Source organism: Protopterus annectens, chromosome 4.part1, assembly GCF_019279795.1.
Source record: "Protopterus annectens isolate FY-2018-M chromosome 4.part1, PAN1.0, whole genome shotgun sequence".
NCBI classification, from domain to species: domain Eukaryota; kingdom Metazoa; phylum Chordata; order Ceratodontiformes; family Protopteridae; genus Protopterus; species Protopterus annectens.
Window position 1 is genome coordinate 307,811,397 of NC_056734.1, and position 24,057 is coordinate 307,835,453.

Consider the following 24,057-nt stretch of genomic DNA (forward strand, 5'->3'; position numbering starts at 1 on the left):
ATATATTTGGTGAGAATCTTATTAAAAGAAATGAATGGATAGAATGAAAAGAATGCATCTGCTAAAATAGACAGTACTGCTAAGACATGGGAAGAAAAGCAAACCTGCATGAAAAAGCAGTATAGATGGGGAATACTTCTCTTTTAGTAGAAACAACTTCTCTGGTAAACAAATGCCAGTAAATAAATAATAAATAAACAGTTGTATTTATGTATTTATATCTCCCTGCCCCAAAAGAGGTAGAAATGAGGTTATTTGGGATTTTTATTTATTTTTATTTATTTATTTTACATTTGTTAACCGGGTTAGTCTGGCTGAGCTTTTGGCTCATTTTCAGCAGAGACCCGGGAAGAAAAGCTCCTCAGGATTAGAAAACAATTTATTAAATTTTAGTAACATATAGTAACAATCAGCTGTAGGAGCTTCCAAGCAGAGACCTGGAGAGAAAAAAAAGCTCCTCAGGTAATTCAGTTATACAGAGTATTAACAATCAGCAGACAAGCATGTGAGTTGTTACAAACAAGGTTTTAAACAATTAGCCAAAGAAAATGTGACTAGTTACAATATTATTTAAGCTGCTTAGAGCAAAATGAGTTAATAGCTAGGCAGATGCTTATTTAAAGTGGGTAGGATCTATTTGTGTAGGAGTTTGGAAACAAGAACGGAAAGTAAGAATGGCTATAAGGAGATGTAGGGGAGGTAGAGTATAGGAAACAGACTAGACAGGTAGGTTTTTTTGAGACTGTAAGAATTAAGAATGGTTGGAAATAGAGGAAGGGGAGAGGTAGAACAGGCAGAGGAATATTGTTAGAGATACATTAAGAGTGAGGTGGTGAAATAGGTGAAAGGATGGTGGTTTCAGGGTGGTTGGCTACAGTGGCAAGACCACTTTGTTTATAGGTATTTCCTTGTGGCTAATTTGAAACTTTTGTTGTGCTGGAGGGATTTTATTTCCAAGGGGAGTTGGTTCCAGGATGTACATTGGTTATAGTTATAGAGAAGGCAGCCTATTTTGATTTGGGGTTTATAGATGTCTAATAATTCTTGATTTGAGCTGCGTAGCATCCTAGCAGAGGAATATTTGGATATGATAGTGGAGAGGCTGGGGCAGAAGGAGGGTAGATAGAGGACAGAGTGGATGATTTGTAGTTGGTATAGTTGGAGCAGCTGAGGGAATTCTAGCCAGTCTAGTTGCTGTAGTGCTGAGCAGTGGTGTGATTTGTAGGTTTGGTTAGCTGCAAATCTGGCAATCTTATTACAGGTAGTTTCAAGCTTGAAAATAAATGTAGAATTTAGGTTTGCGAATATGTGGCAGCTGTACAGGAGTGATGGTATAAAGCCTGGGAGAGAGTTATTCAGGCAGTATTAGTTAAGTATTTCTTGCTATGGAAAAGGTGTCCAAGTTTCTGATGAGTTATTTTTACAGAGTTAGTAATATGGAGATCAAACTTAAGCTGATCATCTATTGTAACACCTAGCAATTTAGTACTAGATTCAACTGAAATTATAGTGTTGTTGCAGGATAAGATGGTAAATGTACTTTGAGTGTGGTGATGGTTTTAGGGAGAAAGAGTAGGAGCTTATTTTTTTTTGGATTAAGTATTCGTTTGTTATCACTAAGCCAAGTCTCAATGGTGTGGAAGGATGCCTGGGTAGTTGAGTGGAGGTCAGTTGGGTTGTCAGCAATGGTTATAATAGTTGAGTCATCAGCATATTGCACAAGAGATGACTGGGGACAAGAGGAGTAGAGCAAGTTGGTGAAAATATTAAAGAGTAGTGGTCGAAGTATGGACCCTTGGGGGACTCCCATTTGTACAGTGAGAGGGGAGGATAATACAGAGAGACACTTAACTGATTGCTGGTGGGTAGAGAGACAGCTGGAGAACCAGGAGATAGTAGGGGAAGAGATATGTAAATTAGTGAGTTTATCTAGAAGGAGTGGGTGAGAGACAGTGTCAAAGGCTTTAGAAAGGTCAAGGAATAGGCATAAGACAAGTTTATTGTTATCACGAGCTAGGGAGACTATGTTGATGAATGATATGAGTGCAGTAGTTGTACTATGCTTGGGATGGAAACCCTGCTATGTGGGTGTGAGAAGGTTTTCCTGGTGAGGGAAATGCATTACCTGCTTGTGAATGCATTTCTCTAGGATTTTTGAGAGTGGAGAGAGTATGGCAATCGGTCTGAAGTTGGATATGTCTTAGGAGTTGCCCCCCTTGTGAATGGGTAGAGTAAAGAAATCCTTCCATACAGTGGGGACATAGGATTCAGAAATGGGTCGGTTGATTAAGATGGATACAGGATAGGCAAAGTGGTTCAGAGGCAATCTACAGAAAGTAAGAGGGTAGCTTGTCAACAGGTGGGGAGCTAGGTTTAAGTTTAGAGAGTAATGACTTTACATAGTTGATACTGCTTTTAGAGAGAACAAGTTAGGAGGGATTGGAAGAGGTATAGATTTTGTGGGGGTGCTAGTGCTGTTTCTGGGGGGGTTATTATGGAGGTTATTGAGTTTATAAAATGATTGTTGAATTTGTTGGCTATGTCTTCAGGTATTGGATTGGTTCATGGGTTAGGAGTGGAAGGGTTTCCTGGATGAAGAGTCTGTTTAATAGAGCTCCAGAATTTCTTTGGGATTGATTTAAGAGTAGAGGGAGGGTTGGCATAGAAGTTTATTTTGTCATAATGGATGATTTGTTTTATTTTATTTCTTAGTTCTTTATATTTCTGAAGAAGAGAAGGGGTCCTAGTTTTAGTCCACATTTTCCAAATCCTATCCCGGACTTTCATGAGGGTTCTGGTAGATTTAGTGAGCCAGGGAGCAGTATTAGATTTGATTCTAATCATGCGAAGAGGAGCAAGGGAATTAAGAATGTTTAGGAATGTAGTGTTGAAGGAGTGGACAGCTTCATCTAAAGGAAGAGTGGTGAGGTAAGACCAGTTAATTTTGGAGAGTTGGTGAATAAAGGAGTTAGGACAGAAATGAGAAAGTGAGTGGGTGGTAATAAATTTGTTAGGTTTGGTAAGGTGTGGAGTATGTCTGGTAACTGTTAGGCAGTGGTCACTGAGAGCAGTTGGAAGAGTTTGGGAGTTATGATAGTTTTGAGGGTGGGAGACCAATATCCAGTCTAGAAGAGAGCTAGGTAGGTGAGATTTATTAATGTAGGTTGGTGTTGTGATTAGCTGCTCAAACCCATGTAGGTTTATACAGGAAGTAGTGTTGGGAGCTTGTATTGTAAGCCAATCAATATTTACATCTCCCAGTATAATTATTTCATTGTGGATGGTATGTGATAGGTGAGATAGGATATTCTCAAGAATGCTAATATTATCACCAGGGGGAATATTGATTGCTGTGACAGTTATGGTGTTGAAACTTTTAAGTTTGTAGTTGGTCAGTAGGAGTTCAGCTGGAGAGAAGGAGGGTAAGTTTAGTGTGGGACTGATTTGGGAGAGACAACTGGAGTATAATATGGAGACTCCTCCTCCTTTTCTTTTAAGTCAATCTAATCTAAGGATATTATAACCAGGAGGGATGATTTCACTGTCCAGATGGTGTGATTTTAGCCATGTTTCAGTTAGGGTAACTATGTCAGGAGTATAGTTAGCTATCCAAGCATGGATTTCTTGAACTTTATTTACAAGGATCCTGACATTGATAGAGCAGAATTGTACTTGTTTTTGTGGGTTGGAAGGTTTAGATACAGGGGGGTTATTGTTCAGTGTAGTGTCTGTAGGGCCTGGGCTAGGATGAATGTTACCAGATAGAAGTAGAGGTTTGTAATGGGGTTTTAATTTGAGTAAGTAGACATTGTTTTTTTGTTTTAAAGGGATGGGGGGGGGATATTTTTATTTTAGGAATGGGAGTGGTGGGGGAAGGATGGAGGGACAGACCAGTAGATAGGGTTGTGGTGTAGTAATTGAGTTAAGAGTGGTGTTTGAGGGATGGAAATAGGGAGTAGGTATTTGTGAGTGCTAGGAGGTGAGGTGATAGAGTATAAGGAGTAGAGAAGGTAAGAGTATAGTTTGAGTTGTAAGAGACATGTCACTTTATTGGCTGTAGAACAGAGGATGAGAGGAAGGGTGGGAGTAAGGTATAGTATTTTGATAGTGGAAGTAGGTAAGTGTGGAGAGGAGCAAAGAAGGGAGGTAGTATGAGAACATGAAGTAGAGGTGTGGAGGATTTGGGAGGAAGTGAGGGGTTGTGGTTTTATGGATAGGTATAAAGGTAATGATATGGGGGGTGGGAAGGAAACGAAGTGAGTGAAGCGGGGCTACATCGTCCAGATAGAACTTAGTGTTTTTTTTTGTTTTTTTTTTAGCTATCAGCCAGTCCAGGGACACTTACTAGAGATGCTACACCTGGAGGGCTTTCAGCTGCAATCAGAGCAAATATGGCACCCAGGGTTTTTAAAACCTTTGGTGTGTTGTACCTGAGCTATCCCTTGGGGGGTGGGGGGAAGGGAGGGAAACCTCAATTGGAATTTAAAGCAGCAGGGGAGAATCCAAGACAATCTGCTAACTTAGCTAATTATCAAAGGACAGCCAAGGAAATAAGGTAAACATACAGGCACTCTTGTTCAAGAACTGGAAAGTTTCTCCAAGAAAAACTATGTGTAGGAGTGCACCACAGGTAGAAGTTGTATGCTGCTTACTAGTCTGCAATGGCAGATATTATTCTTTTATATTTCTATTCCCCTTTGCTCATTGTTTGCTGCACACAATGTAGCTAAAGATAAAAGCAGCTGGAGAATTTGCACCTCTGTTTGGTGTTTAGTGAAGAATAAGTATTGAGGAGGAGGGACTGAAGGCTATGACTACTGAGAGGGGCTAAATACCTTCACATACAACAAAGTATCAACAGTGAAATGGATGAAAGGGGTGGGGGTGGGCTAAGAGGAAGAAGGTTTGCAGCTGTTGCCCGTTGGGTATGCACTCTAGCTGACTGTAACAGATTTTAACAAGGCATAACACTAGTTACAAAAGTTGGCACCTACACTACACAAGCTGCAAAGATGAGAAAATGAAAGAATGTAAGACTAAAAGCAATAAAATAAGGACATCAAAATAAGCACAACCATCATAAATATTGTACAGAAAGCAGAGTAAGTGAACATAGCCTATTAGAAGTCATCAAAAGAAATACATTTAGACTCTGCAACCAGTCTTATTCAGCAGCAGTCAGTATAACTAGTTAAACTATCCTATTACCAGACAATATTGCAACTATATAGCAGTTTCAACAGTTTACCATAAATATCATTCAGCACTTTACAATGTATGCTTAACTTACGGAAACAGACTATACTGTAGCAGCAGTGTAACTAGTTGGAATATACCATTACCAGAAAAATAAGGCAACAATGTAGCAGTTTCACAGGTTTACCACAAATATCATTCAGCACTTTACAATGTATGCTTAACTTACAGAAACAGAATATACTGTAGCAGCAGTGTAACTAGTTGGAATATACCATTACCAGACAATAAGGCAACAATGTAGCAGTTTCACAGGTTTACCACAAATATCATTCAGCACTTTACATTGTATGCTTAACTTACAGAAACAAGAGTATTCAGTAGCAGCAGTCAGTGTAACTGGGTGGAATATACTATTACCAGACAATGTTGCAACAATGTAGCAGTTTCACCAGTTTACCATACATATCATTCAGCACATAAAAAAGAAAGACTATTTCTACCTTAGCACTATCATTTAGAGGAACTCTGAATCAGGATTACTGAAACTGGGTGCAAGCAAGAACAAAAAATAAGCTTCTAATATCCAAATATAAACTATACCAGCAAAAATAACCAGAAAGCTACCTTTAGAGAGAAATTACTGTAATACTCTATGCATGGACACGGTGATCCACTGTGGCGACCACTAATCGGGAAAAGCTGAAAGAAGAAGAAGACTCTATGCAGGGACAGTGAGTTTACAGTGTGGACGACAATACTGAGAAAAAGAAAAATACTATCACTTACTAGAGATGCTACACCTGGAGGGTTTTCAGCTGCAATCAGAGCAAACATGACACCCAGGGTTTTTAAAACCTTTGGTGTGTTGTACCTGAGCTATCCCTTGGGGGGTGGGGGAAGAGAGGGAAACCATCAATTGGAATTTAATGTAGCAGGGGAGAATCCAAGGCACTCTGCTAACCTAGCTAATTATCAAAGGACAGCCAAGGAAATATAGTAAACATACAGGCACTCATGTTCAAGGACTGGAAGGTTTCTCCAAGAAAAACTGTGTAAGAGTACACCACAGGTAGAAGTTGTATGCTGCTTACTAGTCTGCAATGGTAGATATTATTCTTTTATATTTCTATTCCCCTTTGCACATTCTTTGCTGCACACAATGTAGCTAAAGATAAAAGCAGCTGGAGACTTTGCACCTCTGTTTGGTGTTTAGTGAAGAACAAGTATTGAGGAGGAAGGACTGAAGGCTATGACTATTGAGAGGGGATAAATACCTTCACATATAACAAATTATCAACAGTGAAATGGATGATAGGGGTGGGGGTGGGCTAAGAGGAAGAAGGTTTGCAGCTGTTGCCCCTGGGGTATGCACTCTAGCTGACTGTAACAGATTTTAACAAGGCATAACAGTAGTTACAAAAGCTGGCACCTACACTACACAAGCGGCAACAACAAGGTTCCTGGAGTTAAACCTGGGGCTGCAGTCTATTTTTGGATGATTGCTGATTAGAGTTTTCTTAGCTTTTAGCTGGAATGAGAGGATTACTTGCTCACACATGGGGGGTGGGGGACACAAAGCGATTAGGTCGTCAGTGGCTACTACACAAGTGGCAACAACAAGGTTCCTGGAGTTAAACCTGGGGCTGCAATCTATTTTTGGATGAATGCTGGTTAGAGTTTTCTTTGCTTTTAGCTGGAGTGAGAGGATTCCTTGCTCACACAAGTTGGGGGGAACCCAAAGCGATCAGGTCCTCAGTGGCTCTAAAAATACTGTAATACTCTATGCAGGGACAGTGATTTTACAGTGTGGAAGACAACACTGAGAAAAAGAAAAATACTTCTTAGAGAAGAAGTATTTGATTTTGTCAACAATATCCTAAACAAAGGAATACTTTGCAGATTAAGTGGAGGAGACAGAATATGGTTGCTGATTTGGTTTTATGTTTTCTTCTTTAATTAACAGATAAAAACAAAGAATAAGAAAAGTCCAAAAACAGGGATAATCATGTTTATTTTTGTTTAGACATTTAGTTTAAACTTACTGTGCATTACCTCAAAGTCTGTAGTTCATGAAAAATGTCTGCCAAGAGCTACTTCTTTAAGTTCTTGCAAATTCATACACATTATGAATGTAGTGCTGTCTATCCACTGTAACCATAACCCCATCCCTACTTCTTCTGCTTTGGATCTTGCCCTGTATTACTGAATCATGTATTTATGAGTCCAATGTCTTTGAGTTTTAGTATTAGGCCTTTTAGTTTACTGTCTGTATTTATTTCTGTAGATGTTAAGTGATTCTGTCTTCTTAAATTCATGGAAGTTTTTTTCAACACACTTGTTTAGAAACATCAAGATTTTGGAGCACACAGTTACATACAGTTGGATTTTAACAATCATATGTTACTACTGAGAAAATCATACATTTGACTATGCTGAACGTTCATGACAGTGTGATTTGTTTGCTCTTTTAAACCTTTGCTGCAGCTTGCCTTTGAAAAAGCAAGCATTTTTTTTAATGCTGGCTGTAATCACCTTCTGCAGAGATCTTTGAGCCAAGGGGAAATATTATGTCTGCCTATACTTCCTCCCTGTCAATTTGCAAAGAATTGATAGGGCTAGATGACATCATTTTAGTTTTCCCGTGCTGAGCATAGCATACAGTCAGCTTTTACACCTTCAACTTTCACCTTCATTAACAAACATTTCAACTTTTCTCACATTCAGCTATCAGAATGGTATCTTCTGATTGAGTTTGTTAGTATTTCTCCCATCAATTTTGATTTCAGCATATGATTTATCTAACCTAGCATTTTACAGTGACATGTTCAGATATAAATTTAATAAGCTAGCTAACAATATTCGTCTTTGTCTACCTCCTTTTCCAATCTTGAACTAGAAAGTTATTCCATATGTTAACATTTCTTCATGTGTATTCAGATTCCTCAGGAGACGAATAACATGAAATGGTATCCCTATTTGTCTAAGAACTTGACACAGTTTGTTATACTCTGTGCACAGAGTTAAACACTTTAGTATACTGGTTAAATCAAAACTAAATATTAATTCATTGCATTATCTAGTAAAAGTTGAAAGTCTAATCTCATGGTGTCTCTGCCCTTTCTAAAATCATCTGGTACATCTGGCAGGTGTCCATATATTAAAAACAGACAAAACACGGAAAACTTGCTAAAACCTTGCTAAGGTGTCCATATATTGTTGGAGTCTAGCTTGTTGGATGTTTAGTATTGCCTTGTTAGCATGTGAAATGGGTGCAGCTGTTTAAATGTGACAATTCTTTAGCATTGCCCTTCTTTGTGATTGAAACATAAACTGCATTTTTCCACACGAAATGCCAAATGTGCAATGAAATTCCAAACAACTCTCTAACAGCATTGTTTTGAAAGATGTTAAGTAATTCAGCTGGAATTTAATCAACTGATACAGCCTTGCTAATAGCAATGATTTCCATGACCCATTTAAATTCCCCCTCCAGGATGTAAGGCTGTAGGTCAGACAACAGACCATTGTATGCATCAGTGGTGTTTGGTTCCTTCTTAAATCGCACTTTTCTATATACCTGCAAACTCTTCTTAATATATTCTGCTTTAGTAGTTCCCTCGCCTCTTTGTCTTTTATTATGCCCTTTTCACCTTGACATTTATCTTAATTGCATTAATCTTCTTTGTTGAAGCACGTCTCCTTTCATTTCTTTGCACTGCTGATTTACATATGCTTCTTTATCTTTCTTCTCATTCTTTGTAATTCCGTATTCAGTTTCACATTTTTTTTCCTATCACTCTTCTTTCCTTGACCATTTTAAAGGCCCTGCAGATTTGCATTTTGCATCATAATCTTATTTCTATTTGGAATATTGTTGATGTCACCTCAAGGACAATACCATGAACTTTTGTCTGTAGATATTCAAGTGTTGTATCCACCTGGTCTCATCCCTTAAATCTGTTCTTCACCTACACTACAAAGCCACTAGAAGTATTGCTGAGTTTGTAACTCACTGGCCTATAATTTTCTTTTTCTGATAGTCTGAGCTGCACTCAGCTCCAGGACTTGTTTTTACTGCTTGCATAGAACTTTTCCTTCTCTGACTGCAAAATATATAGCCAATGTGATTAAATAATGTAAACTCACAGAATACTAAGCAGTGCTTAAAGTAAAATTTAAAGCAACAAATAAATTCCATCAATGTCAGAGAGGAGAAAAGGAGACAGTGAAACCAAAATGTGGTACAAACACAAGATACAGCAGAAGTAAGCTGGTCTATATTATATTTTCGAAAGTTTCAAACATTGAACACCATATGGTCGACACCATATCAACGATGTTTGAAAGTTTGAAAATATAATAAAAAAATAAAAATAAAAAAATATACTGACCTAAATGCTGTAGGCAGGGGGGGCAAGTCCCCCTGCATCCCCCATGAGGGGGGCTGCACCCCCCACACCCCCGCTAGTTAAATATTCCTTCTCCAAGATCACACTGCATTGAAGTAAAGGGAAAATATTCCCTACAGCGATTTCCGTGTTACGCGTGTGATGTTTTGACCAATCGGGTTCGCTCAATATGTGTTCACCGTTTACAATTTTCGATCGGATAGGAACCCAAAGTAAGTTATGTATAAGGAAAGAAAGATCGGATGGATTTTGAAAGATTTAATTACATCTTCTATGTTTCCCTACAATGTGACTCTGAGCAACTCACTTAACAAGTAAGTGGTACCAGGTCATTCCATAACAGGGAAATGTGTCCAGTAGAGTTACTTGGGTAACAAAAGAACAAAACATACACACGTGTGTGTGTGTGTGTGTGTGTGTGTGTGTGTGTGTGTGTGTGTGTGTGTGTGTGTGTGTGTGTATGTGTGTGTGCAAGCATGCATATAGATCAATCATAGTGTAATGGAAACATATGAAGGTGTAATTGAAAGGATAGCCACAAAGGCATTGAACAGTAGGTTGAAAAATATGTGTGTGTACTTCATGAAGGATTCTGGTGAGAATAAAACTGAAGAAAAGAAAAATAAGAAATGATTATTACAAAAACACCAAACAGAAGTGAAGCGTAAAAGTGAAAAAATAAAATATTAATGGTTTCAAAGCCTTTATATACAAATGTGTACATTTGGTTGTATATGAGATAACAGAACTTGTTTTGATTTTATAAGAGATTGTGTTTAAAAAGGCTGACATAAAGAGATTGAAGGTGAGTGGTACTTCAGTGAATTTAAAAAAGAGATACAAACATACAAGAGTTATTGTTGAACTTAAGAATTTATGTAAATCTGACAAAGTACTGAATCTTTGCAAAGGAGACACTGTTGAGATTAAAAAAAATGGAAAAAAATAAGTATACATGCACTTATTTTCCACAGGCAAAGAAAATAGAAATAAACATTGTAGAAAAACAAGGCCATTTATGTATGATAGACCATTTTGTTGAATTTAGTTTGTTCTGATTCCAAATCACCAAATAAGAGGTCAATCGGAGAAAGCATTTGCATAACATTTGCACAAACCACTGACTTCAAGATTAGGTGCAGTTTCTAGGCTAGCATTGAACTTATTTTTTTCTTTTTATTTAATTATTCAATAAGGATTTCATTTTGGTGCTTTGCTCTTTCCATCTTTATCTGCTTTGTATGTTGTCATTAAAGTCGACTTCAGATATTTGATAGAGAACTAAACTAGAATTCTGGAATGTGATCTGCCCTTCATGAAATCAAATTAGGTTGGATCCAGGGTTTGGAAGTTGTCTTTGTTTTTACTTATGAGGTCCATAATGATACATTCCATGGCCTTCCAGATGAGGCTGATCAGACATATGGGTCTGTAATTCCCTAGGTCTTTTGCTAGGCCACCATTGTGAAGGGGAATACCTGTTGCTGTTCTCCATTCCACAAGAATAAAGCCCATAGTTAGCCTATGATTGAAAAGGGCACTTAATGATGATGATAGTTCATCTATTAGCCTATTTAGAAGACAGCCTGGGAAGACTTCTGATCCCATAGAGGCTGTGTTGTTTGCCTTGGACAAGGCCTTAATGACCTACTCTTCAGATATGTAGAGTTGGACAGGAGTTTGTTGAAAGGTTTGTGATAGGTTTGAAGGGGATAAGGGAGTGAAATGTTCACCAAACTTATCCACTAGCTGGATTTCTATCTCTTTGGCTTTATTGCGTGTGATACTGTTTATCACTAGTTCTGCAAATGCTTGTGTCCTATCTTTTAGGCTGCATACAAACTGAGCTGGAAAACCCTTATGGTTACCCTTGGCTGTGCTTGCTAGGTGTTTTTCGAAGGAGCCCTTAGAGGATGTGATGATAGGAGGTACTGCCATCTATGCCAGGAGAAGTAGGGCAGTGGATGTGTTGCCAGCACAGCTAGCTGGAATTTTGTAAAGAATTATATGTTATTTGAATATAAAACTGATTTGTACAGATGTCTGTGCTGGAAATTTATTTGTAAAGTTGCTTGTGTTAAAAATGCATCAACACCGTGGCCTGATAAAAACAAAAGAAATGTACATGAATTATTGTAACTGTTTACATGTATATATTGTAACAGAGGATACAGAAATAGAAGAGGGTAAGCTCAATCCCAGCTAACTTTCGAAAATAACTGAAATTAAATTAGGCCATAAAGATCATATCTTACAGTTCTGATTGTAGCCAGAGCTGAGATATCTGTGAGAAGGCTGGCTTAGCAACTCAGTAAGAGGAGTAGAAGTATTAAAATTGTTTTATGATTTCCAGGAGCTGCAGCAGATCTATGCAAAGCTGTGTGTGTCTGTGTGTGTGTGTGTGTGTGTGTGTGTGTGTGTGTGTGTGTGTGTGTGTGTGTGTGTGTGTGTGTGTGTGTGTGTGTGTTTGTGCATCATTGACACATAGGTGCTAAATTCTGGCAGTTTCTAGCCAAAGGGGATAGTGTGGGAACCAGAATTCATATGACCAGATGTGGTATCAGCCTGTAAGCTATCCCAATATAATATTTAGATATTATATTGAGAAGTCTCTGTCAAACTGAGCAGTCTCTTTCTTGGAACCTGACAAAGAAGGAAGATCACTCACCTACTTCCTCTTGCCTTGCTGTAGTAAATGGACCAGGGAATAATATCTTTTAGATTAGTCAGGAAAACATAGTGAAATTAGTTAAAAATATTATATTTATGTAAGTGTGTGACCCTGTCCACCTGTGTTATTTTTAATATTTCCTGTGTCTGAAAGTCTGGTGTTTACTGTAAATAGATATTTAGTATTTTCATGTTCTTTTACTGTTTATTATTAAATATATTTAAACTTCTCATTGTGGCTGGTTCTTTTAGAAAATATTTAAGTTTTGAGAGTATTTGCATATATTTATTTAATGATAACTCAGGCCACTCCTGAACGCGTTGCTGTTTAGTCAACATTGCCATTTATATTAATATCAATTTCACTCAATAATTTGATACTCTTTTAAGAGCCTTATAGTAACTGATTGGTAGCAGTGAATCTACCTTATAGTCTGGGCAAAGTTGGTATAGTGGGTAAGCTGTGCCAGCCTTTCCCAGATGTGTGTGTGTGTGTGTGTGTGTGTGTGTGTGTGTGTGTGTGTGTGTGTGTGTGTGTGTGTGTGTGTGTGTGTGTGTGTGAACTACATGGAGCATGGACACGGAGCACTGGTTTCACAGAGAGGATGCTGGAGGACATGGCTTGAACACTTGGCTGAGGACTTAACTCTGAAGCTGTGCCAGTGGAGATCCTTACTGGGGACCTGAGGAGTGACAGAGAGAGAAACCCAGACCCCAGGCTGAGTGTGTTCTCTGTGTTCTCTTAAGGGAAATTGTCCTTGATGCAGAGAGGTCTGCATCTGTAAATATTGAGTGTATCCATTTGCATTCCAAGTGAACATCTGTCTCCAGTGTCAATGGTGAGGATTCAGTCTCATTGATTACTAGCCCAGAGTGGGGAGGTCAAAGAGGATTTTATATATTATCTTATTTAACTATTGAGGCTGAGGAGGATGCTTTTCCATTTTTGGAGCCTCACCTTTGTTTTCTTGGACAGCAACATGTGTGTGTTTATTGCAAAGTTTATTGATACTGGATGTCCACCAGGGTAGCTTGATTTTTCTTGAGCTCTGGGTTTAATTCTTTCTGGTACAGTTGAGTCTATACACTTATGCAAGTGATTGTACAGGGCTTTGGTTTAAGCTTTGGTGTAGTTACCACTCACAGCTGGGATTGGGGCTTGGAATGCATTTATACTTTCACCTAGGAGGATATATTTTGCCATGATGAAGTTTTTAGTCTGATTTTGCTTTTTGTGGGTTCTGGTGTTATTGCCAGCTTGAAGGTGACTGATTCATGATCAGATTTAACTAATGAGGGTCTGACAGTTGCTGTAGTGCATCTGTTTGACATGTTAGGGACAACCAGATCTAGTATGTTTGTTCCTCTTGTCGAAGTATGAGCGATTTGTTCCAGGGTATTTGAGTTAAAAAAGTCAGGGAACTTTTGTGCTAGAGAGTTAGGGCTAGAGTAGGTTTCCCAGTTGATGGTGGGTGGGATAATTGAAATCCCCCATAACCAGAGTGTTCAGATGTATCTGGTTTGACTCCAGTTTGGTCAAGTAGGCTTCATGCACATCATGACCCATGGAGGGGGATCTATAACTAGCTGTGACTTGAATGGGAGTCTTACCCACAGTAACCTGTACTTTGAGTAACTCCATGGAGCTGCCCAATCTAACTAGACTGGAGGTGGATTTATCTCTAATATAGACAAAGACACTGCCTCCTTTGGTTCTCACATATTTGTTTTGCAGTCTGAAGGTGTGGAAGGCATTTTAGCCTTGCAAGGCCAGGATACTCTCTATGGCCTTGAACCAGGTTTCTGTGCCTGCACAGAATACTACATCTTCCATCATAGAAGTGCTTACAGGGTGTGCAGTTTTTTTGGTTTAAGCTCACAGCATTTAGCAGCATGACCCGTATTTTGTTTTGATTGGCAAATTTCATGTTGGTAAGTTTGTTTTTGAGACATTGCTTAAAAAAGGCACTATGGGGGAGGCAAGAGCCTTTGCCAGCAGCTAACAGCATAGTGCTTCCAGGTGCAAACCGTCTCTGGCAAAGCAGCAAGGTTTGTCGACCATAGCATCTCAGGTTGACAGAAACTGGATCCCCTTTGAATGACACCAAAAACTAAGCCAATAATTGATATCAATAATGTTTTGTTTACACTGTGGCATCATTGCAGATGGTGGTAGCATACTGCTCAAGGCTAGGAGCATACCTGCCTGGGACACATACTCACAGATCTGAATCATGTCTCTCTTCATATTGTCCAGTGAAGTATGTCTCAGGTCATTCACTCCAACATCAACTATGACGTACTTGTAATGGTACTTATTGCTGAGAGACCTGAGTGCATGCATGATCTGATGCATCCTGGCACCACACAGACAGCTGACCCTGACTTTCTGTTTGTCTATCCTGGTGAGTGGGACATCCTTGTGTCTCACTATGGAGTCTCCAATGACAAGAAAAATTGTTTTTTTGAGTGTTACACCTTACAGTCATGGTAGGTGAGACACTGGTGTCAGTATGTGTCATAGGTGCTCTGGGAACTGTATTAGTTGTAACAGTCTTGTGTTTGGGAGGTCTCTGGTGTTTTGGTAAGTTTCTTGAGAGAACCTCAACGTATGTTGATTTTTGCATTTGCTACATACAATGTGCATGAGTAGTGGTACGTGGGTTGACAACCTCGTCAGTATTACTGTTTTGTGTGTGCAACAGAATGGATTCAAGATTCTTGGTGTAGATACATCTCTTGCACTCTGAACTAGAGTGAATTAGTAGAGGGTCTTTAGTGTACATGAGGCATTTGCTGCATTGCCTCAAGGGACCCAAGTCAATAAGGTTGGCAGGAGAATCAAGGGTAGTCCAACTGTCCATAATGCTGGACTGAAGAACTTTTACCACAAAGGGAGTGGCTTTTTCAGGACCAAGCAAGGAAGAGCTCAGTGGATGGATATTTCTGCTGGAGTTTTTTTGCTGGTGGTGTAATAGGTTACAGCTCACTACCAGTATTTCTTTGACCAGAGAAAATACTAAGGATGAAGGCTATACCAGTTTGCTACAGCTGCATCTAAGGGAGAAATTCCTGAATTTATCTGTCCAGCTATGATACACAATTGCACAACAGTGTACAATGCTGTGCGACACACAAACACTTGAAAAAAAAAAACTTTAAAACAGTTCCAAGGGACCAACGAGGATGCTTACTCTAAGCCTTAGACCAACCACCTATTACTAGACAGGTTCCAATCAACACACTCCTCTCACTAAAGTGCAGAAGGACCATTTAAAATCAAAGATGGCCTGGAAAATATACTCAGAACAAACAGCTACTACAAACAGACCCAGATGCAGCAAATCTGTATCTGGACTATGCTACGGCTACTAGCTTAATTTCATTGGGAAACACTAACACTTACATGGTTCTCGACAAGTACCGAAAGAACATTTTTATGTTGAGTGCTGATTGGGAGTGCTGGAGAAGTATAATCTCAATAGGTGATTGGTAAGGATTTGCAGAAGGGTAGTTGTGAACTGAAAAGCAGTATTAGAGGAACAAATGAGTTGGGTTAAGTAGTAAATTCGTCAGGGGATGGCGAGAGTAATGTGAGAAAGTATAAAGGAAATGATGTGGTGATTGGTGGGTGGGAACAGGGGTTGGGTAGGAAAGTGAAAAATGCTAAATACAATGAAGTGGTATGGAGTGAGACTATCCTACACCAGAACTGAACCCAGGAAACAATCGTTTGGAATGGTTCTGTAAGGAGGATGAGTCAGCTATCCAAGTACAGGTAAGATGATCTGAGAGTCTGTCTGTCTGACGGACAGAGGTAGTCAGGAAATCACCCCATATAAATCAACTATAATTCAAATTTATGGATGACATTTTGGTTGCATGGCTGGGCTTTTAATGGTCCTAGTTGTCATTTGCTTAGTATGTATATACCTATGAACTTAGGAATCTATGAATTGAGGGAGTATCATAGCAAATATCTTCTCCTGCCTTCCTAGTCTACCAATCATAAAAAAAATTTTGTACAAATAAAAGAAGTAGATCTTCAACAAGCATCCTGCTGCAAAATTTTCTTAAGAGCTTAACCAAACTATTTATATTTCAACCAGCTGCTAGGTATAAGTGTATACAGCAGGGAGTCCATAGTATTCTGAATTATTATGTGGGGGAAGGGAAAGCTCTTTCAGTTTCCAGCCAACTAAAAATTAACCCTGCTCACTTACAGGTGACTTGAATTGGAACTTCCTTCTCAGAGTTTATTTCATCCAAATTTTAGGCATGTCCTTTTACTGTTTGTGTTTGACAAACTGTCTGACACTGAATTGGTGTGAGTGAGAGGAATGGCATTCTACACAGTGCTTTCGTATTGGTCTGGCCATACACTAACACTGACTTTCTGACTGCTGAGCTCAGCTGAGATAAAGAAGTTATCCTACTTACTTTTACATTATCATTAAATAATAACAGCCATTTCCCATTTTCTTTGGCTTATCTGAATTAAGTGATTCAGTTTCTAAGTAATTTCCTTCAAGGTTGTTGACTGATTTTACCCTTTCTGGAGCTTGAAATGTAACCTGCAGGAAGTGTAATTTACTAATAAAATGTTGTCTGTTTACTCTTAGCTTCTAGCACTGCAGTACACAGAGGGTTTCGTAGTATTTGCACATTGCATCATTTATAGCAGCTGATGAGTACCCTAGCTTTCTGTGGGCACCATAACATGACTAAGTGCCTTTTTATATTGCCATTGTCTCAGTCTCCTAAAAGCAATGTAAGAGATTTCATGTACCTTGCACAAAATTGTGCTGTAACACATTTCACCTCAAATTTAGTAAAGCATGTTTTATGAGCATTAACTATTTTTTGAGAATTTCTATGTGTTGATGAGTAGCTGTATAACTGCCCTTCATCTATATCTATATCTATATCTATATCTATATCTATATCTATATCTATATCTATATCTATATCTATATCTATATCTAGTTCAATTTCTATGCATTTTTTCTATAACATCAAACTTATTTTCCAACTGAGGAGTCTGATTTTAGTTGGACCTGTATTTCCTTGGTATAATTGTTTTGCCTCTCAGAAAGACATTAAAGGCTCCCCTTTAGCAGATGTCAAAACATCCTCCTGATTGTTTTCCATAATAAAAAACATGCCAGCCATGTTGTCATATAAACCCTGGTGATATATTATCTATAGTCCAAAACATGATATTGCAAATTATGAAAATAAGAAATGTGTGATTCACAAAATAAGTAGTAGCAATCTGCAAAACCCACGGTTACAAATTAAATGACTTTTTTTACAAAATTAATCACACCTGCACCCACACATTGTTTGGGGCTATATATCCTTATCCCATCTACCAGGGTCTATATTATTTCAGCGAATGCTTAAAATAGCAAACGCTGTTTAATCAACCCATTAAAGTCAAAATCCCTAAATCCCGAAGACATAGAACAGCAATTTTTTTCCAAGGAAAAAAAATCACTGATCCGTAAAGAAAAAAAAAAATCAAACACAAAATAAAGTGGGGGGTTTCACCCCCACTCCCCCCAATGTGGGGGGCTGTGCCCCACACACACCCCATATTTAAATATACCAACTCCAGGATTGCACTACAGTGGAGGAAATGGCAAAGTCCCAAACACGGCACAGTGATTTTTGTCCTTGGAGAAAAAAGAAAACGCTGTTCTGTGTGTTTGGGATTTAGGGATTTCGACTTTATTCGGTCGATTAAACAGCGTTTGCTATTTTAAGCATTCGCTGAAATAATATAGTCCCTGTCTACCATGCTGTAAGACTGCAGTACCACTGAGAAAAGTGAATTCCTCAAGTTCCATCAGTTTTTGACTGTATTTACCCATAATCACAATTTAATTTTATTTTATTAGTTCAGAAACTCATACTTTATTTTCCTCAAACATACACCAGGAACCCATTTATGTTTTCTTACTAATAAGCAGAAGAAGATCAAATTGAATGAGAAAATTGATAAAGCTGTGATCTTAAAACATAGTTGCCATATTATCAACTTCAAAGGCTCTATCTTGTAAGCCTGGGTGTGGGTAATGCTGGATTTACCCGCGGTTGGTGTGGTTTGGTCACGAGGGTGTAGCCCTCGTGACCAAACAAAGCCAACCGCGGGTAAATCCAGCATTACCCACTCCCAGAAGTGGGTTATTGCTATTATGCAATGACATTATTTAAGAAAAAAAATAATTAATTTTCTTAAATAGTAGCATTTTATAATGGCTCCTTGCTTTCCTTCCGCAGCTGTCTGGTTTTCTGCGGCAGTTCTGATGTACTGCGCATGCGTATGCCTAAGCAGTACATCAGAGCTGTGTGCAAAAGCAATGGAGAAAGCAAGATCTCTGTTGCTTTTTACAAACTGTTTTGCTATGTTAAATGGGTTTAACATAGTGAGGCAGCTTTAAAAAAAGCAATGGAGGTTTTTTTTTTAAGCTGTCTCGCTATGTTAAACCCATTTAACATAGCAAAACAGTTTGTAAAAAGAAACTGTTTTGCTATGTTAAATGGGTTTAACATAGCGAAACAGTTTGTAAAAAGCAATGGAGAAAGCAAGATCTCTGTTGCTTTTTACAAACTGCCTCGCTATGTTAAAGGAGTTTAACATAGCGAGACAGTGTGAAGCAACGGAGATCTTGCGTTCTCCATTGCTGTAAAAAAAGAGTTATAGTAATGGAAAAAGTCCGGGCGACCGGACCTTTTTCCATTACTATAACTCTGATTTACAATGTGCACGCTGACCAATCAGCATGCACATTTTTTTAATCTTAATGGGGGGGGGTCGTTGTATAATAGAAAATAATCTATCAAATTCTCAGTTTATTTTGATGGATGCAAGAAAGCTTTTTTTTCAATGTTCAGTTTCTTCATTTGCCAACAGTCTACAAGAAATAATTACTTAAGTACTTTCTTTGTTTTGTCCTGTGATTTGCCTGTCTAGACCTGCTTCTAGATATTTTATCACAGCAAGATATCTGCATTACATTTAAGTAGCCATCTTCCAGACTGTATGTCTACTACATTTGTGAACCCTTCAAATACTTCAATATTTTTTTAATGGGGCTATAAAAGATTCCAAAGGGAACATTGCCTGTGGATATTCCCAGCAGTTTAATCCTCTGACAGAAGCATAACTACAGAGGGATGAAAATGATAGCCACCTAAGGTGTAATGTGTTAGGGGGTATGATTGGCAGATGCTAGCTGGCCACTATTGCAGTAGAGGCATTTGTTTCCATATTGATATTTGTGAATGCTGGTATAGAAATATAATTATTGTGATTGCCATTAGGACTGAGGTGTTTGATTTATGTATGGTATACCTTGTGGTAAGACTGCTGCTACAAATATGTTACAATTTTTAAAAGTAGAACAATTTTTTTGCACACCTTAAATTGAAGGGTGACACGGTCCTGCTGCTTAGCTGAGAGATGAGGAGCAGCAGGTAGGAGCAGGTAGTTGTTTTTGTTCTCAAATTTTAAGTTGAGGGACGGACTATTTCTTCTTGCTAATGAAGGAGTGCTAAATCAGGGATCAAGTTTTTTTTTATTCCTCATCTTACAGATGGGGAGCATAAGATCATGGAGTGACACTAGATGAATCAGCTCTTAGGGTCAAAGTTTTATAGGTGTTTACTAGGTTAATGACCACAAGGGTTTTTTTAAGCCTAGCCATGCATCCCATATCACTGACATGTTCTAATACCCTTGATAAGTGTAATCAGTGGTTTGGGAGTGAAACATTTACAAGCAGGGGCCTGGAAAATGAACAATTTACAGGCTGTCTGTGTCCATTACAGACACAGATGCCAAACCAGGGTTGAATTTCCTGTTCCCCATCCAATTGTTCAACTTCCACTTGAATTGGATTAGGGAGGAACTCTGCTTCACATGGATGGGGAGCCTGTTCCAGAGAAGGCATAGTTTATGGGATGCATACCTGTCTCTCCAGCAGGTCCTATTTGTATCACAGGTAAGGTTTAAGTCTTAAAAATTGGTAATTCTAGTGGTGTTTGTTTTATGAATATGCAGCAGGTCCATCAGAGCTGGGTATGACAATGCTTTCTATGCCAGGCAAAGATGTCCTCTTAACATCCTGCAAGAGACAGACTACAGGGATAGGGCCTTGAGGTGGTATGCATAAGACATGTTACTTACACCCTGTATACCTTTAGTGAGGAACCCCTGTTGACATTGCAATTATTGGAGATGGGTATTTACCAAAGGGGGTCTTATACTCCATGATAGGTTTGATAAATACTGAATACAGTGGAAGAGTGACTTCTTTTATCTAGATGCCATACCATTGTTTATAAGTTATGCAACATAGAATAATTTCCTCACAGGTGTAGACACATAATGGTCAAAGGCTAGATTACTGTCTATTAGTGCCCCCATGTCCCTGACAACTGTGCCAAATCTTAGGGGTGTGTTGTCAATATGATAGTTACCAGGGGTGGATGACTTCACAAAAAATGCAATTATGCATTTCTTAGCATTTAGTTTTAGTTCATGGCTCTAGCAACACTTTTTTGTCTGTGTAAGACCTTCTTGGTGAACAATTATGTCAACAACAGCTCCTAATTTGCAATCATCTGCAAATTAGTCATCTGGAGGCCATTGACATTGGCCTTGACTTCAGAGAAGTAAATGTCAAAAAGGAGGGTTTTCAGGACCACTCCCTGAGGGATTCCACTTGTGGCTGGCCTCTTTTTAGAAATGGACTCCCCAGTTCTAACTTCCTGAGTCCTGTCAGTGAGCCAGCTGGCTAGCCGTTGGGTGACATAAGGGCTTGTACATAATTTCCTAAGTTTCTCAACGATGCCCAAGTGGGGGATTGTGTCAAATGCGTTGGCCAGGTCAAGGTAGGCAGTGTGAACCATTTTGCCCTCATTTCTTTACTGACCTTTTCAAAGAAGTCCTCCAGGTTGACTAGGCATGACCTGCCCTTGATGAAACCCAATTGGGTTGGGTTGAGTGTCTGGAGGTTTCCTATGTCATCAATGATCATTTCCATGATAATTGTTTCCATGGCTTTGCATATGAGACTAGTGATACTTATTAGTCTGTAGTTTCCAGGGTTTGTAGATGGTCAGCCTTTGTGGAGAGGCATGACTGCTGCTGTTCTCCATTCATGAGGCACAAAAACTGTTTGATGGCTACAGTTAAATAGTGATTCCAGAGGCCCTGATAGGTCATGTTTCATGTTAATTTAGAAGGCATCCTGGGATATTGTCTGGGCCCACTGATGCAATGCTCTTGGCCTTAGAGAAAGCATTGAGGAACTGCTACCTAGTGATAGCCGGGGGAGTTATATTTGAAGGTATTTCCTGAGAGAAGTCTGAAGAGAGAGAAATAACATTAGAGCTGAATTTGTCAGACAGTAGGTTTGCTGTATCTTCTGGCTTAGTATAGGTGGCGCCATTTACAATGAGATCTGCACACAATTGTAGATTTCCTTGAGATTGTGGACATAGCTAAATAATGCCTTGTGGTTGTCCTTGGACTGGAAGATCAAATTTACCTCAACTTTGGCACTGGTAGAATTTATTTGTCCTATGAGGTATTTGTTTAGTTTGATGAGACTGCTTTTATCGTGATGGGTACTGCAGCTCCTAATTTTTGCCATGATTTTCTTGCTTCTGTTATACAGCCTAGTGATGCTGTGATTCCACCAGGGTGACTTGTTTTTTGAGTTAGTTCTGTACTTCTTCCTGTTGGGTACAGCTGCATCTCTGCATCTATTAACATGACTGTATAGGATTTCTGTGAATAGTTTGGTGTAGTCAGCAGTGTTCTCAGGGTTTGTGAGAGCTTAAACTTTTGCCAGGTTATAATTTAGTAGTAGGAATTTAGCCTTAGAGTAGTTCCTGATTATTCCAGGGTTAGCTGAGGTTCCAAGATTTATTTTTACTTCAAAGGAAGCTATTTTATGGTCTGACCTTACCAGAGAAGACATTACACTAGGGGGTGTGCATCACTCTCCCATATTAGTGATAACCAGATCCAGTATGCTTGCACCCTTTGTTGGTGTATTGACAATCTTGTCCTGCGGGTTGTGTTTACAAAATCCAGGAATCTCTGTGCTTATATGTTTGGTGTCGTATATGATTCCCAGTTAACAGTGGTGTCATTAAAGTCACCTATTAATATAGTATTGGGTTAGATGGTGAGGGTTTCCAATAATTTTAAATAAATATTATGCATTTCCTGTATCATAGAGTGGGACCTAAAGCTTTCAAGGAAGTGGTACTGGATTGTTGTGTTTGATGAGCTTTAAGGTATATTTATTTTTGATGCAAATTGAGACACCTCCACCTTTAGAACCTGTCTGCGTAGTAACTGGTCTAAATGTGTGGAAAGCATTATAACCTTGCACAGTTTATGTGCTCTTTACAGCTATAAACCAAGTTGGAGTGACCTCACAGACATCAGCATTCTTTAGGGTGAAGAGATATTCTAGGTAGTAGAATTTTTTTGTTTAGACTTTATTTATTTATTTCAGTTTGATTACCAGGGAGGTCCACTGGGGTTGGGGGGCCATTTTCAATGGAGGCCCAGGGAGAAAAGCTCAACAAAAACAACAGTATTTATTACAAAAAAGAGTTCAGACAAAAAGTACAATAGAATAAACAGGTAGCTACAAATAGTCCACAATACTGAAATCAGAAGGCTAAAAATTGCATAAGTATTAACAGTTTCAGATAAAATTCAGCAGGAAAAAAAAAGAACAAAAATTTATGGGATATTATAAAAGAGAAAATGTACTGTTTAGTAGCTTATGCAAATTAGTATTTTAGAAGAGGTGAGGGGGAAAGGAGGTCAGCCTAGGGTCGCTTAGTAGCTTCTGCATATAGTGCAAAAAGTATTAGTATCTTATACAGCTAGTATTTTTGGAGAGGCTAGAAAAAGGTTAGTTAAGTATAAAGATTAGCCAGGAGAGAAGGAGGAGGATAGTTTGAAAGGTGTACGTTGAAGAGTGCAGTTACATATTCTATTTAGATAAAGGTGGGAATGAAGTTGGGTTTTGAATTATTCTAGGTTGTTGCAGGTTTTTAGAGAGGTGGGTAGGGCATTCCATTTTTTAGTTAGTGTAAAGGATAAGAGCAGTTGGCCAGCTGGGCACTTGGGTTTTTGTACTGTGATCAGATTTTGGTGAGAAGATCTAAGGGAGTTATAGGGTAGAAAAATATTGGAAAGAGCAAGACAGTTAGTTGGGTGGAACACTAATTTATGGGCTGTGGTGAGTTGGAGAAAGGTAAGATGATTGGGGAGTTCAAGCCAGTTTAGAGAGTGAAGTGAGAAGCAGAGATGAGTGGAGGATTTGGCATTGGTTGCAAATTTGGATATTTTGTTGTAGCATTGTTCCAATTTGAAGGTGAGAGTAGATGATAGATTAGTGAGCAGAGGGGCGCCATATAGTAGAGAGGGAAGGAGGTAAGTAGAGGCAAGGGTTAGTCTAGTGGAAGGAGACAGAAGGTGGTTGTTTCTGTACAATAAGCCAAGTTTTATGTGTGTTTTTTTATGTTTAGCTGGATGTGAGTATTGAATTTCAGCTGGTCATCAAATGTAACACAAAGAAGTTTGGTGAAGGTTACTATCTCAATAGTGGAGTTGTTAAGGCTGGTAATATGGAAAGAATTTTTATCAAGAGATGAGGATTTGGAGAGGGGGAAGAGGAGGATCTTAGTTTTGTTGGCATTAAGGGAGAGGTGATTTTGGAACATCCAATTTTCAGTGGTT

At 38.8% G+C, this 24,057-nt stretch overlaps 1 protein-coding gene across 2 annotated transcripts in view; it reads left to right on the forward strand.

Moving 5' to 3' along the window:
- Positions 1 to 24,057, forward strand: part of LOC122800842 (probable GPI-anchored adhesin-like protein PGA55) — an 813,969-nt gene that overhangs the window by 268,804 nt on the left and 521,108 nt on the right. The window lies entirely within an intron of this gene.